Source organism: Hyperolius riggenbachi, chromosome 12, assembly GCF_040937935.1.
Source record: "Hyperolius riggenbachi isolate aHypRig1 chromosome 12, aHypRig1.pri, whole genome shotgun sequence".
Classification (NCBI taxonomy): domain Eukaryota; kingdom Metazoa; phylum Chordata; class Amphibia; order Anura; family Hyperoliidae; genus Hyperolius; species Hyperolius riggenbachi.
The window spans coordinates 171,065,922-171,079,856 of NC_090657.1; the positions used below are offsets into that span (position 1 = coordinate 171,065,922).

Below are 13,935 nucleotides of genomic sequence, written 5' to 3' on the forward strand. Positions count from 1 at the left end.
ACATGTGGTATCACCGTACTCAGGAGAAGTAGTATAATGTGTTTTGGGCTGTATTTGTACACATACCCATGCTGGGTGGGAGAAATATTTCTGTAAATGAGAATTATTAGATTTTTTTTACACACAATTGTCCATTTACAGAGATATTTCTCCCACCCAGCATGGGTATGTGTAAAAATACACCCCAAAACACATTATACTACTTCTCCTGAGTACGGCGATACCACATGTGACTCTTTTTTGCAGCCTAGGTGCGCTAAGGGGCCCAAAGTCCTATGAGTACCTTTAGGATTTCACAGGTCATTTTGAGGCATTTGGTTTCCAGACTGCTCCTCACGGTTTAGGGCCCCTAAAATGCCAGGGCAAGTGACCCCATTTTAGAAAGACAACACCCCAAGGTATTCTGTTAGGAGTATGGTGAGTTCATAGAAGATTTTATTTTTTGTCACAAGTTTGTGAAAAAAAAAAACAATAAAAATCAATTTCCGCTAAGTGTCATTTTCCACTAACTTGTGACAAAAACAAAATCTTCTATGATCTCATCATACACCTAACGGAATACCTTGGGGTGTCTTCTTTCTAAAATGGGGTCACTTGTGGGGTTCCTACACTGCCCTGGCATTTTAGGGGCCCAAAACCGTGAAACCAAATGCCTCAAAATGACTGTTCAGGGGTATAAGCATCTGCAAATTTTGATGACAGGTGGTCTATGAGAGGCCGAATTTTGTGGAACCGGTCATAAGCAGAGTGGCCTCTTAGATGACAGGTTATATTGGCACTGAAGTGCAGAAAGTGCAGGATGTTCTCAAATCGTGACCTGGACATGGCAGCAGAGAACATGGGCATGTGATGCATTGGGTGCGTAGACCAATAAGACCGCAATACATTCTTTTTGACTAGACCCATGTTAAGGAGAAGGCCCAAAAAATGTTACGTTTGGAAACTTGGAGTGGTTTCCACTGAAAAGGCTGGGCCTGGTAGCTTCTTGGATTGGCGGTTGCTAATTGTGTGGCATAACGGTTGGTCTCATCCACAATTAAGTCGTAGAGATCCACGGTGCAGAACAGATGAAAAAAAGTCTAGGGCCAATCCTGGATTATCTGTCTCCACCTGGACTCCACGCTGGGCGGTGAAAGGGGGCAGTACGGGTGCGGCGGAACCAGGGGATTGCCAATTGGGATTTGCCAGCACCTCTGGGAGACCATGGGTAGTATGGGCCCATTTTGCTGGTGGCTGCGACTCGGGTCTTAATGCACATGCCACAGAACCAGTTTCTACTACCATGCTGGTGCACGCCACTTCACCAGGGTCTACGCTAGTACTGGTGCTAGGTCCTGGAGATGCTACGCTGCTGGTGCATGCCTTACCAAGAAAACTCGGATCAGTGCTAGCACCACTCTGCTGCCCTTGAGTCTGATCCTGCGGTCCAGTGACATGGGGTGTGGTACGTCTGGCTCTAGCCGGAACCTCAACCTCGTCATTGCTATAGGTCAGAGAGCCACTGCTGTTCACTGGTTCGTATTCTGACCCGGATGATTCATCGGATGAGGCTTCCCAATCGCACTCACCCCACTGGGCCAGAATCTCGGTGGCCTCTTCAGCGGAATACCCCTTTTTTTGCCATGGTGGACTGCTAAATTTAGGGGGTATTCCTCTGAGACTACCCAGGCAAAAGAGCACCTACCTTGCAAAAGGGAGTACTTGTGAAGTAGAAAGCTGTGGTCACTGAGTTTTTTTATTAAAAAAAAAAAATAATAATAAAAACTGATCTTTACAGCGCCACAGCTATTGTACAGTGTTTTTTGAAGTGATCAGAAAAAAAAAAGTCTTTCACTGCGGTGGGGCGGGTGAGGGTTTGGCCGGGTGATCAGAAGCCCGCAGGGGGCAGATTAGGGCCTGATCTGATGGGTAGGAGTGCTAGGGGGTGACAGGTGGTGACAGGAGGTGATTGATGGGTGTCTCAGGGGGTTATTAGAGGGGAGAATATATGCAATCAATGCACTGGGGAGGTGATCGGAAGGGGATCTGAGGGTTTGGCCGAGTGATCAGGAGCCCACACGGGGCAAATTAGGGCCTGATCTGATGGGTAGGTGTGCTAGGGGCAGATGAGGGTCTGATCTGATGGGTGTGATGGGTGGCAGTGACAGGTGGTGATGGGGTGATTGATAGGTGATCAGGGTGTGATTAGAGGGGACAATAGATGCAAGCAATGCACTGGCGAGGTGATCAGGGGGGGCCTGAGGGCGATCTGAGGGTGTGGGCGGGTAATTGGGTGCCCGCAAGGGGAAGATTAGGGTCTGATCTGATGGGTAGCAGTGACAGGTGGTGACGGGGTGAGTGATGGGTGATTGATGGGTGATTAGAGGGGAGAACAGATGTAAATAATGCACTGGAGAGGTGATCAGGGAGGGTCTGAGGGCGATCTGAGGGTGTGGGCGGGTGTTTGGGTGCCCGCAAGGGGCAGATTAGGGTCTGATCTGATGGGTAGCAGTGACGGGGTGATTGATAGGTGATCAGGGTGTGATTAGAGGGGAGAATAGATGCAAGCAATGCACTGGCGAGGTGATCGGGGGGGCGGTTCTGAGGGCGAACTGAGGGTGTGGGCGGGTAATTGGGTGTCTGCAAGGGGCAGATTAGGGTCTGATCTGATGGGTAGCAGTGACAGGGGGTGATTAGAGGGGAGAACAGATGTAAACAATGCACTTGGGAGGTGATCCGGGGTCTGGTCTGCGGGCGATCTGAGGGTGTGGGCAGGTGATCAGGTGCCCGCAAGGGGCAGGTTAGGGTCTGATCTGATGTGTGGCAGTGACAGGGGGTGATTGATGGGTGATTGACAAGTGATCAGTGGGTGATTACAGGGGAGAAGAGATGTAAACAGTACACGGGGGTGGGGTCTGGGGAGGATCTGAGGGTGTGGGGGAGTGATCAGGAGCCCCCAGGGGGGCAGTTTAGGACCTAATCTAAAACATAGCGTTGACAGAGAGTGACAGGGGGTGATTGATGGGTGATTAGGGGGGTGATTGGGTACAAACAGTGGTCTGAGGGGGTGATCGGGGGTCTGAGGGGTGCTGTGGGCGATCAGGGGGCAGGGGGGGCAGGATCAGTGTGCTTTTGTGACTGCAACAAGGGCTGCCTCCTCCCCTTGTGGTCGCTCGATCACTGGGACCACCAGGGGAGGAGGCAGCCTGTATAATACACTTTGTATACATAACAAAGTGTATTATACACTTTTGTACAGCGAGATCGGGGTGTTTACAACTCGCCGGCGCTGATAATTCGCCGGAGGTTTGACGTCGCGGGTGGGCGGAGCCTAATGCCGGCAGATGCTCGATCCCCGGCTAATTAGTCCCCCAGGTGCCACCGCTGATCGGCGTTACACGGTCCTGGGGGCCTTGCCAACTCCCATAGGTAGTGGGCGGTCGATAAGTGGTTAAGGTAGCCTTATAATACCCCTATTCAGGTTGCAACCCTAAGATCTAAAAGGGAACCTTAACTGAGAGGGATATGGATCTTTCATTTTAAACAATACCAGTGGCCTGGCAGTCCGGCTGATCTCTTTGGCTGCAGTAGTGAATGAATCACACACTTGGAACAAGCATGCAGCTAATCCAGTCTGACTTCAGTCAGAGCACCTGATCTGCATGCTTGTTCAGGGGCTGTGGCTAAAAGTATTAGAGACACAGGATCAGCAGGAAAGTCGGGCAACTGGTATTATTTTATAAGGAAAAATCCATATCCTTCTCAGTTTAGGTTCCCGTTAAATGCAAGTATACACATAGTGAAGATAAATCTACAGTGGGATGCGAAAGTTTGGGCAACCTTGTTAATCGTCATGATTTTCCTATATAAATCATTGGTTGTTAGGATAATAAATGTCAGTTAAATATATCATATATAACAGACTGCGCTAATAAAATTCAATAAAAACGTTAATGTTGAGTATTAAAAACAAAAGTCGACCTGAGGTAGATGAGGGAATATTAGCTCCCTATAGTGGCCCTAATAGCAATCAAATTCATAAGAACTGAGGTAGCGTATTATAAAACAATTTACATAAAATGGAATTGATTTGGCACTAAATTGATTGCGGAGTAACTTCCTTATCAGAGGTGAAGATTCACAGTGATTGGTAAGTTAAAATCCAGGAAACCATGTCCATGGGTCAATGTGGCTATTTAGACTGCTGATGGAAGTCTATATTGATATTGTTATTGCATCCTGTCGGTTTTGTAATGATATTATATCCAACACATGTATTGTAGCAATAGATGAAAAGGATCTCACCAATCCTGGTCCATAGATAGGCAGTGGGATAGTCTTCCAGGGAGCCGTTCGATCTTACCCACCCTGGCCGGCGGCGATGTAAGAGAGACTGGACGGCTGGATTGCGTCAGGCTGGTTAGCCTGGCTCCCCTAGAGGGCGGAGGTGATATAAGATGATACGGTCTGACGGGGATCAAAGTTACGTCCTTCTGTACGATGCAAGCAACCGCGTAGCTCCGATACACCTCCTTCCCCTTTGTTTTGCATGACGTCACAGGAGCAGCCACTGTTGACATTTCGGGAGGAACGCCCCCCTTTCTCAAAGCTAGGCTATCATATAAGAGACACACACAGTGATATTTGAGAAGTGAAATAAAGTTTATTGGATTTACAGAAAGTGCGAAATAATTGTTTAAATAAAATTAGGCAGGTACATAAATTTGGGCACTGTTGTCATGTTATTGATTCCAAAACCTTTAGAACTAATAATTGGAACTCAAATTGCCTTTTTAAGCTCAGTGTCCCCTGACCTACATACACAGGTGAATCCAATTATGAGAAAGAGTATTTAAGGGGGTGAATTGTAAGTTTCCTTCCTCTTTTCATTTTCTCTGAAGAGTAGCAACATGGGGGTCTCAAAACAACTCTCAAATGACTTGAAGACAAAGATTGTTCATCATCATGGTTCAGGGGAAGAATACAGAAAGCTGTATCAGAGATTTCAGCTGTCTGTTTCCACAGTTAGGAACATATTGAGGAAATGGAAGACCACAGGCTCGTTTCAATTTAAGGCTTGAAAGTAAACAGAGAGTAAACAGAAGTGACGAATGATAAGAACAGTCAGTCAACCCACAGACCAGCACCAAAGACCTACAACATCATCTTGCTGCAGATGGAGTCACTGTGCATCATTCAACCATTCGGCGCACTTTACACAAGGAGATGTATGCGAGAGTGATGCAGAGGAAGCCTTTTCTCAGCCCACAGCACAAACAGAGCCGCTTGAGGTAGCCAGCTTCATTTTGGAATAAAGTGCTGTGGACCATGGGCGTCCACAGAAAATTTTCCGGGAGGGGGGGGGAAGAAGTGGTGCGGCATGTCACAAAATATGCTGGTTACGTTGTGTGCAGCGCTACGCCGAAAAATGGGTGTGGCCATGGACCAGAATGTGGGTGTGGTCTCGGGCGGAGACAAATTTACATGAACTTGGCAATGGTGGGACATTAGATTAGTACAGTGGTGGCAAACGTTTTGGAGGCTGAGTGCCCAAACTGCAACCCAAAAGTCACTTATCTATCGCAAATCGGCAACAGCAATTTAAACTAAATACAAACGTTTTAATACATACATGAACACTATGGAAAATCCAAGTTGAAAATAAACTGTGAAGATAAACAATTTCATCCATCCTACTCCTGAAAAAATGTATTCATTTTTTTCGAACCTCACAGTTGTATTATCTGTTTTAAAAAGCTAAAACCGTAGGTTTAATGCTATTGTCTCATATGATGATGATTCAGCTTTTCCCATAGTCTCGCAGTTAGCAATCATGTGACCCCCAACAAGACAAATTCAGCAATTATAAGGCCCCCATCAAGACAAATTCAGCAATCATGAGGCCCCCAACAAGACAAATTCGGCAATCATGAGGCCCCCAACAAGACAAATTCAGCAGTCATGAGGCACATAAATAGACAGCATTTTACATAAATAGGCAGAATGCACCCTTAATGTGGTAGACACCTCTCACCTGGCTTCTGAATTCTCTTCTATTGGCTGCAGTGCCTGGCTGGCCTGGCAATACTGTTTTTGGCTGGATTGGGGATGATGTGTGGGCTGAAAGGCTTGGCGGTGATGCTGTGGCCAGGCTGGCGGTGATGCTGTGGCCAGGCTGGCGGTGATGCTGTGGCCGGGCCGGCGGTGATGCCGGGGCCGGGCTGGCGGTGATGCTGTGGCCGGGCTGGCGGTGATGCTGTGGCCGGTCTGGCGGTGATGCTGTGACTTGGCTGGCAGTGATGCTGGTCTGTGCTTGGCTGGTTGAAGTAAATGCTGGCCTGACTGGTGGTGATGCTGTTGCCTTTTTGACAGTGATTCTGGGCTTGTTGGCTGGTGGTGATGCTGGGCTGGCTGGCCTAGATAGTTTAGATAGTGACAGGTGCCCCCTAGTTTAGGTAGCGCCAGGAGCCCTCCAGTTTAGGTAGTGACAGGTGCCCTCCAGGTTAGGTAGTGACAGGTGCCCTCCAGGTTAGGTAGTGACAGGGAACCCCAGTTTAGGTAGTGACAGGGACCCCCAGTTTGGGTAGTGACAGGTGCCTCTCACTCACCTTTGTCCCAGCAGCCCAGTGTCAGACCTCAGTATCAGCTGGCGACCCGACCAGTTAGAGCAGGCGCACGGTACTCGTGAACACCACACTGTATATGCAGAAGTGATGTCACTTCCACATATCAGTGCGATGTCCTAGGTCCTAGCGCCGCACTATTGGTCGCCGGCTGATCAGAGGTCTGACGCCGGCAGCGGGGACGGCAGCGGCGGCCGGGGGTGTCGGCAGCGGGTGTCCAGGAGAGAGCAGATGCCCCAATTTGCCCTACGTCCGGAAGCCGGTGCTGTGGACTGATGAAACTAAAACGGAGTTATCTGGGCATAGCAAGGGGCGTTATGCATGGAGGAAAAACAACACAGCAATCCGAGAAAAACAGCTGCTACCGACAGTAAAATATGGTGGTGTTTCCATCATGCTGTGGGGCTGTGTGGCCAGTGCAGGGACTGGGAATCTTGTCAAAGTTGAGGGACGCATGGATTCCACTCAGTATCAGCAGATTCTGGAGACCAATGTCCAGGAATCAGTGACCAAGCTGAAGCTGCGCCGGGGCTGGATCTTTTAACAAGATAACGACCCTAAACACTGCTCAAAAATCTACTAAGGCATTCATGCAGAGGAGCAAGTACAATGTTCTGGAATGGCCATCTCCGTCCCCAGACCTGAATATACGGGATCTTCTCAAAAAATTAGCATATTGTGATAAAGTTCATTATTTTCTGTAATGTACTGATAAACATTAGACTTTCACATATTTTAGATTCATTACACACAACTGAAGTAGTTCAAGCCTTCTATTGTTTTTCTTATTGATGATTTTGGCATACAGCTCATGAAAACCCAAATTTCCTATCTCAAAAAATTAGCATATTTCATGCGACCAATAAAAGAAAAGCGTTTTTAAAACAAAAAAAGTCAACCTTCAAATAATTATGTTCAGTTATGCACTCAATACTTGGTCGGGAATCCTTTTGCAGAAATGACTGCTTCAATGCGGTGTGGCATGGAGGCAATCAGCCTGTGGCACTGCTCAGGTGTTATGGAGGCCCAGGATGCTTCGATATGGCTTTAAGCTCATCCAGAGTGTTGGGTCTTGCGTCTCTCAACTTTCTCTTCACAATATCCCACAGATTCTCTATGGGGTTCAGGTCAGGAGAGTTGGCAGGCCAATTGAGCACAGTAATACCATGGTCAGTAAACCATTTACCAGTGGTTTTGGCACTGTCAGCAGGTGCCAGGTCGTGCTGAAAAATGAAATCTTCATCTCCATAAAGCTTTTCAGCAGATGGAAGCATGAAGTGCTCCAAAATCTCCTGATAGCTAGCTGCATTGACCCTGCCCTTGATAATACACAGTGGACCAACACCAGCAGCTGACATAGCACCCCAGACCATCACTGACTGTGGGTACTTGACACTGGACTTCAGGCATTTTGGCATTTCCCTCTCCCCAGTCTTCCTCCAAACTCTGGCACCTTGATTTCCGAATGACATGCAAAAGTTGCTTTCATCCGAAAAAAGTACTTTGGACCACTGAGCAACAGTCCAGTGCTGCTTCTATGTAGCCCAGGTTAGGCGCCACTGTTTCTGGTTCAACAGTGGGTTCATGCTTCCATCTGCTGAAAAGCTTTATGGAGATGAAGATTTAATTTTTCAGCACGACCTGGCACCTGCTCACAGTGCCAAAACCACTGGTAAATGGTTTACTGACCATGGTATTACTGTGCTCAATTGGCCTGCCAACTCTCCTGACCTGAACCCCATAGAGAATCTGTGCGATATTGTGAAGAGAAAGTTGAGAGACGCAAGACCCAACACTCTGGATGAGCTTAAGGCCGCTATCGAAGCATCCTGGGCCTCCACAACACCTGAGCAGTGCCACAGGCTGATTGCCTCCATGCCACGCCTCATTGAAGCAGTCATTTCTGCAAAAGGATTCCCGACCAAGTATTGAGTGCAGAACTGAGCATAATTATTTGAAGGATGACTTTTTTTGTTTTAAAAACACTTTTCTTTTATTGGTTGGATGAAATATGCTAATTTTTTGAGATAGGAATTTGGGGTTTTCATGAGCTGTATGCCAAAATCATCAATAAGAAAAACAATAAAAGGCTTGAACTACTTAAGCTGTGTGTATTTGAATCTAAAATATATGAAAGTCTAATGTTTATCAGTACATTACAGAAAATAATGAACTTTATCACAATATGCTAATTTTTTGAGAAGATCCTGTAATTGAAAATTTGTGGTGTGAGTTAAAGAGAGCTGCCCATGCTCGGAAGCTATCAAACCTGAATGAACCAGAGAGGTTTTGTAAAGAGGAATGGTCCAAAATACCTTCAACCAGAATCCAGACTCTCATTGGAACCTACAGGAAGCGTTTAGAAGATGTAATTACTGCAAAAGGAGGATCTACTAAATATTGATTTCGTTTCTTTGTATGCACCTGCCTAATTTTGTTTAAACAATTATTGTGCACTTTCTGTAAATCCAATAAACTTAATTTCACTTCTCAAATATCACTGTGTGTCTCCTATATGATGTATTAAACTGGCATTTTTTTATCATAACAACCAACGATTTATACAAGAAAATCATGACCATTAACAAGGTTGCCCAAACTTTCGCATCCCATTGTATGTATGCAGTATGCATGCTAGATAGGACTCAGCCAAGGTGGCCGTTCATGGTCTATCTTAGCCAAAAATCCAGTGTGCGTATGAGTGCTCCTTACAGAAGAACTTTTACCCAGGATTACACTTCATCCCAATCAGTAGCTGATACCCCCTTTCCCAGAGAAATCTCTACCTTTTCTCCCATAGACCATCAGGGGGGGCCTGTATGGCTGATATTGTGGTTAAACCCCTCCCACAGTGTGATGTCATGACCATGGTCCTGACAGTATCCTGTCTGTGACTCTCATTGCATTGTGGGAAATAATGGCGTTTTCTGACTGCAAAGCAAGCAGTATCTCTCTCTGTGCATAGAGCTGTCAGTAAATAACACCCTACAGAGATCACATGCCAGTACTAAAGATGTCACCACAGTGAGGTTTTACCACTGTAATTACTTTGAATTGTTCAATAAACATTTATTGATCAATAAAAAAAAAAGATGTCGCCACCTGTGATAAATGTCAGAATCTAAATCAGGGAGAGGAAATATTTTACAATGGGCAAACATTGACTAAATAATCTATAAATGAATATTGTTAATTAAAGAGAGTCTAAAGCGTTTTAAAATACCTGTTTTTATGGAGCAGGCCGCTTCACCATTATAATCCAAACTGATTGCTGCATCCTCGTGGCAGAACAATGTCTTTATACCCCCCAAATCCCGGGCAAAATTCCACAACTTTCCAGGTTGTAGATTTTGCTGCCCGGAGGAGGCAGAGCTTTGCACTGTAGCTCTGCCTACAGCGCATTGATTGGAGGCAGAGCTACAGAGCTACAGCACAAAGCTCTGCCTCCTGTCCAATCAATCTCCACCGATCTCCGCATCTCCCAGCCCCTCTCAGTGAAAGAAGGCTGAGAGGGTGGCGGAGAGAGGCGGAGATTGACGCAAGTAGAGGCAGAGCTATTGCGCAAAGCTCTGCCTCTACCAGGAAGGAGCCCCACATTTTGCCCCGGGGATTTCGGGGTGATTAAGACCTCGTTCTGCAGCGGGAATGCAGCGAATCAGTTTGGATTATAATGCTGAAGGGGCCTGCACCATAAAAACAGGCATTTTAAAACGCTTCAGACTCTCTTTAATAAATAATTGTATTCATGACATTATTTTCACTTCTGAGAGCATTGTAGAATGAGCTTTAAACAGTTGCACCCAAAGAAGGATAAAAACATCTAATATCAGTTAGGGAGGGGGGGGGGGGGGGTCAGTGGTGGACTTATCTCCCCAATAAGACTGTGTTGGTGTACATTCAACAATAATACAGTTTATTCAAGTACTCCACAATGCAACGCGTTTTCGCATGCTTTTAATCCCGCTTCATCAGGCAAAATAAGGGAGAAAAAACTAGTGCAGGTCTGAATACTGGCCAAGTGCCTCTGAGAGCCTTGTTCCCCACCAAACCCCATCTACCTGAAGCAGCTCCATCATATGCCACATTGTCGTCCCTACTCTCCTCCCCATAGCAATAGTACATGTCGCTCTTGGTTCACCAAACTTACATATCTGGATAGCACTTGCTTCACACTATGCCACCAGCAGAACTGAGCTCTATACAGACAGGCAACACTAATGGTGTACGCATCTTCACAGATTGGGGGTTGGGGTGTTTAAATTAACAAGGCTATTGCAAGGAGAATTGGAGCCATTATTGCACCTGTTTGGGTCAAATTTTCTGGGACTGGTTTTGATGAATCTTTCCTGCAGAGTAGGAAAGACGGCACAGACCGCGAGGAGCAGACAGAGGAGCGGGAGGTGAACAGGCAGCAGCAGCGGCGCATACTTCTCAATAGCTCCTCTTTAGGGGTAACCGTCCTTATTTTGTAAGGCTTGGTGGGTTGTATGGGGGCTCCCAAGATGTCAGAAAAAGATAAAGGGAGATATTAAGAGCAATAGTGCAAACTGTTAGGCTCTGTTCCCACTTAAGCAGAGAAAGGACATTTTTTTGTCCATTTGTGAAAATGGGGAGCTTCTGAAGGAACTGACGGCGAGGTAAGTATGTCATATTCATTTGCAGGTACATCATGTGTTTATTTAAAATTATTTTACTCTGTTCAGGTTCACTTATAGTCCATAATGGTTGCTTTGTTTGTGTTTGTGCCAGGGGTGAGCAGAATTGGCTCTACATTATATGATACTGAAGACTTGCGAACTGTCTGCAGGACTTTCCCAGAAACGTCAAAGTTCACGAATGTACAGGAGTTTGGCAGGTAAACACTTCAGGTAAAGGGCGTAATTATATGTTGTTACTTTAAATAGATTTCTTGAAGCAGGGCCAAGACTATAACTCCTACTACGCAGCCAGCACTGTCTCTACTTCTCAGACTATTGTCCAATTAAATGACTTGTTTATCTAGATTTCAGATCTTTTTTCCATCATAAAAGCCCTTATGCTTTTAGAACTCGCTTTAGTGCCTATGCACATTGAAAATCGGCAAGCGCAATCTCACTTTTTAATCAAAATTCCACTTGGGATTTTTGTGCATTTTTGATGCAATTGCGATTTTGGTGAGGCTATCTTTTCCTGGTTTCCTGATTGTTTACCTAGAAAATGCAATGAAAATTGCATGCATTGCCTTTTTCCTGCACTTCAAAAACGCAAGCTCTTTAAAAACCGGAGCAGTCGCTGAGATTGCGTTTCTCTAAAAACGAATCACACCAGTGTGTGCAGGTCATTGCGATTTTCATGATTTTTCAAAAGACCTTGTGATTTAAAAACCGCATGTGATTTAAAAACGCAGAGCAACGCAGCCAGTGTGTACAGGCCCTTTTTTCCCAAATGTGTACACGTGTCCACTGATATCTGCCAATACCTCGGTAGGGATTCAACATGCTGGAAAATAGTTTTAAAACTGCTATCCCAAAACCATCTGTAAGGGCTTTCATGAAAAATCACAAATCACACACAAAAAAAATGTAATAGTTTTTCTGTGTTTTGCAATGCATTTTTCTGTGCGCTTGCAAGCTGGAATTGAAACGTTAATTGCACAGAAATGCAACAGGCTTTGCGTTTGCTTGTCAGCAAGGATTGGATTGCGCTAGTGGAATTGGGATGTTGAGATTTACATTTTAACACGGGCGTCCTTGTGACTGCGGGATGAGCTTAAAGGATCCCAAACGGAAACAAGCACTAAAGATCATCTTGGCGTTCACTTTGATAACCGTGATTTGATAACCGTGATTCTATCCAGCCAGGGTATCTGAGGTCCGCGTGCATATAATACAGACTCCAGTGAAAAGGGGTGCCAGATATAAACATATTAAAGTTATTGTTTAATAATAGGATATGGCGTAGAATATTGTTTATACAGTAATACTGATATTGTACTATTCCTCAATGGAACCTCTATTTTTACATCTACAAAAATTGTGGTGCCTAAACCTAAGACCACCGTGGAGGTGCCTAAACCTAAGAGCCCCCCCTGGGAGAGCCTAACCCTAAGACCCCCTGGTGGTGCCTAACCCTAAGACCCGCTGGTGGTGAGTAACCCAAAGATCCCCTGGTGGTGCTTAACCCTAAGACCTCCCTGGTGGTGCCAAACCTTAACCCCTCTGTAGGGCGGCTAACCTTAAGTCTTGTTATTAATAGAGCGCTTTAAACAGCTTTGTCCCTTGACCATCAGTCCCTGCTATAGGCTGGGGCATAGATTGTGTATGCTCTTAAAGCACCACTATTGGGCATTTCAGATTGTGTCCCTATGCTCCTCTATTCCTCTGTTCAAGGCTCTTTCTAGTGACAAGAGTGCTTTTGCTGTGCCTTGTAAGACAGGGAACAGTGATCATTACAGCTTGGCTCAGCGATGCGATGTGATGTGAAAAAGTCCAGCACTCTCCCCAGAGGCCATAAGTTAGCAGAGCACAAACAAAGTTTCTGCAAGGAGTGTTACGGTGCCCTAAATAAAACTCGCCGTGCATCCACCACCCTTCAATATATAGTACACTCCCATCTTCCAGCTGGGGAAAACAAGCAGTAGAGTACAGGATCACCTCGCAGAGCGCCCCCCCCCCCAACTTTTCTGTACCACAGGATATGTCCGGACAGCGGGAGAGTATCTCAAACAGGGACGTTTATTGCTATTAACACCTGCCGTGCCTCGGTCTCCTTATTCTCTGAGGGAGACCCCGTTAATAGGGATGATCGGAAAGAGCAAATTCCGTTACGCCGGAGTCCTGCAATTCCGCCAGAGGTAAATTCCGTAACCGTTAAATTTCCGCGGAATTTTGCGGATTTCTGCCGGAAAAATTTAAGTAAATTAAACCTCGTTTATGCTAAATGGTAGCCCATGGGACCTAGTGGCTGTTTCACCTGTCATTTTTTTATTTTATTTAGCTTTTGGCTTAAGCCATGGGACCTAGCGGTGGTCCCATGGCTGTGGTTTTGACGCCGCAGGAGGTATCGCGTAAGCCATGGGGTTCCACGGCGGTCATTATAAGTGTGGTTTGGAGCCGCAGAAGTTGTCACTTAAGCCATGGGACCTAGCGGTGGCCCCATGGTGGTCGTTTTGGCACCGCAGGAGGTGTCGCTTAAGCCATGGGACCTAGCGGTGGTCCCATGGCGGTGGTTTTGACGCTGCAGGAGGTGTCGCGTAAGCCATGGGGTTCCACGGCGGTCATTATAAGTGTGGTTTGGAGCCGCAGGAGTTATCGTGTAAGCCATGGGACCTAGCGGTGGTCCCATGGCGGTCGTT

The 13,935-nt window shown here is 46.1% G+C and overlaps 1 protein-coding gene across 1 annotated transcript in view; it reads left to right on the forward strand.

Moving 5' to 3' along the window:
- The window catches only part of RTEL1 (regulator of telomere elongation helicase 1), a 441,366-nt gene extending 429,944 nt beyond the window's left edge, over positions 1–11,422 (forward strand). The window contains exon 37 of the transcript XR_011025114.1: positions 11,352–11,422. The gene's annotated coding sequence lies outside the window, so the exon portion shown is untranslated. The remainder of the gene's footprint in view (positions 1–11,351) is intronic.
- Positions 11,423–13,935: the final 2,513 nt, after the last annotated feature.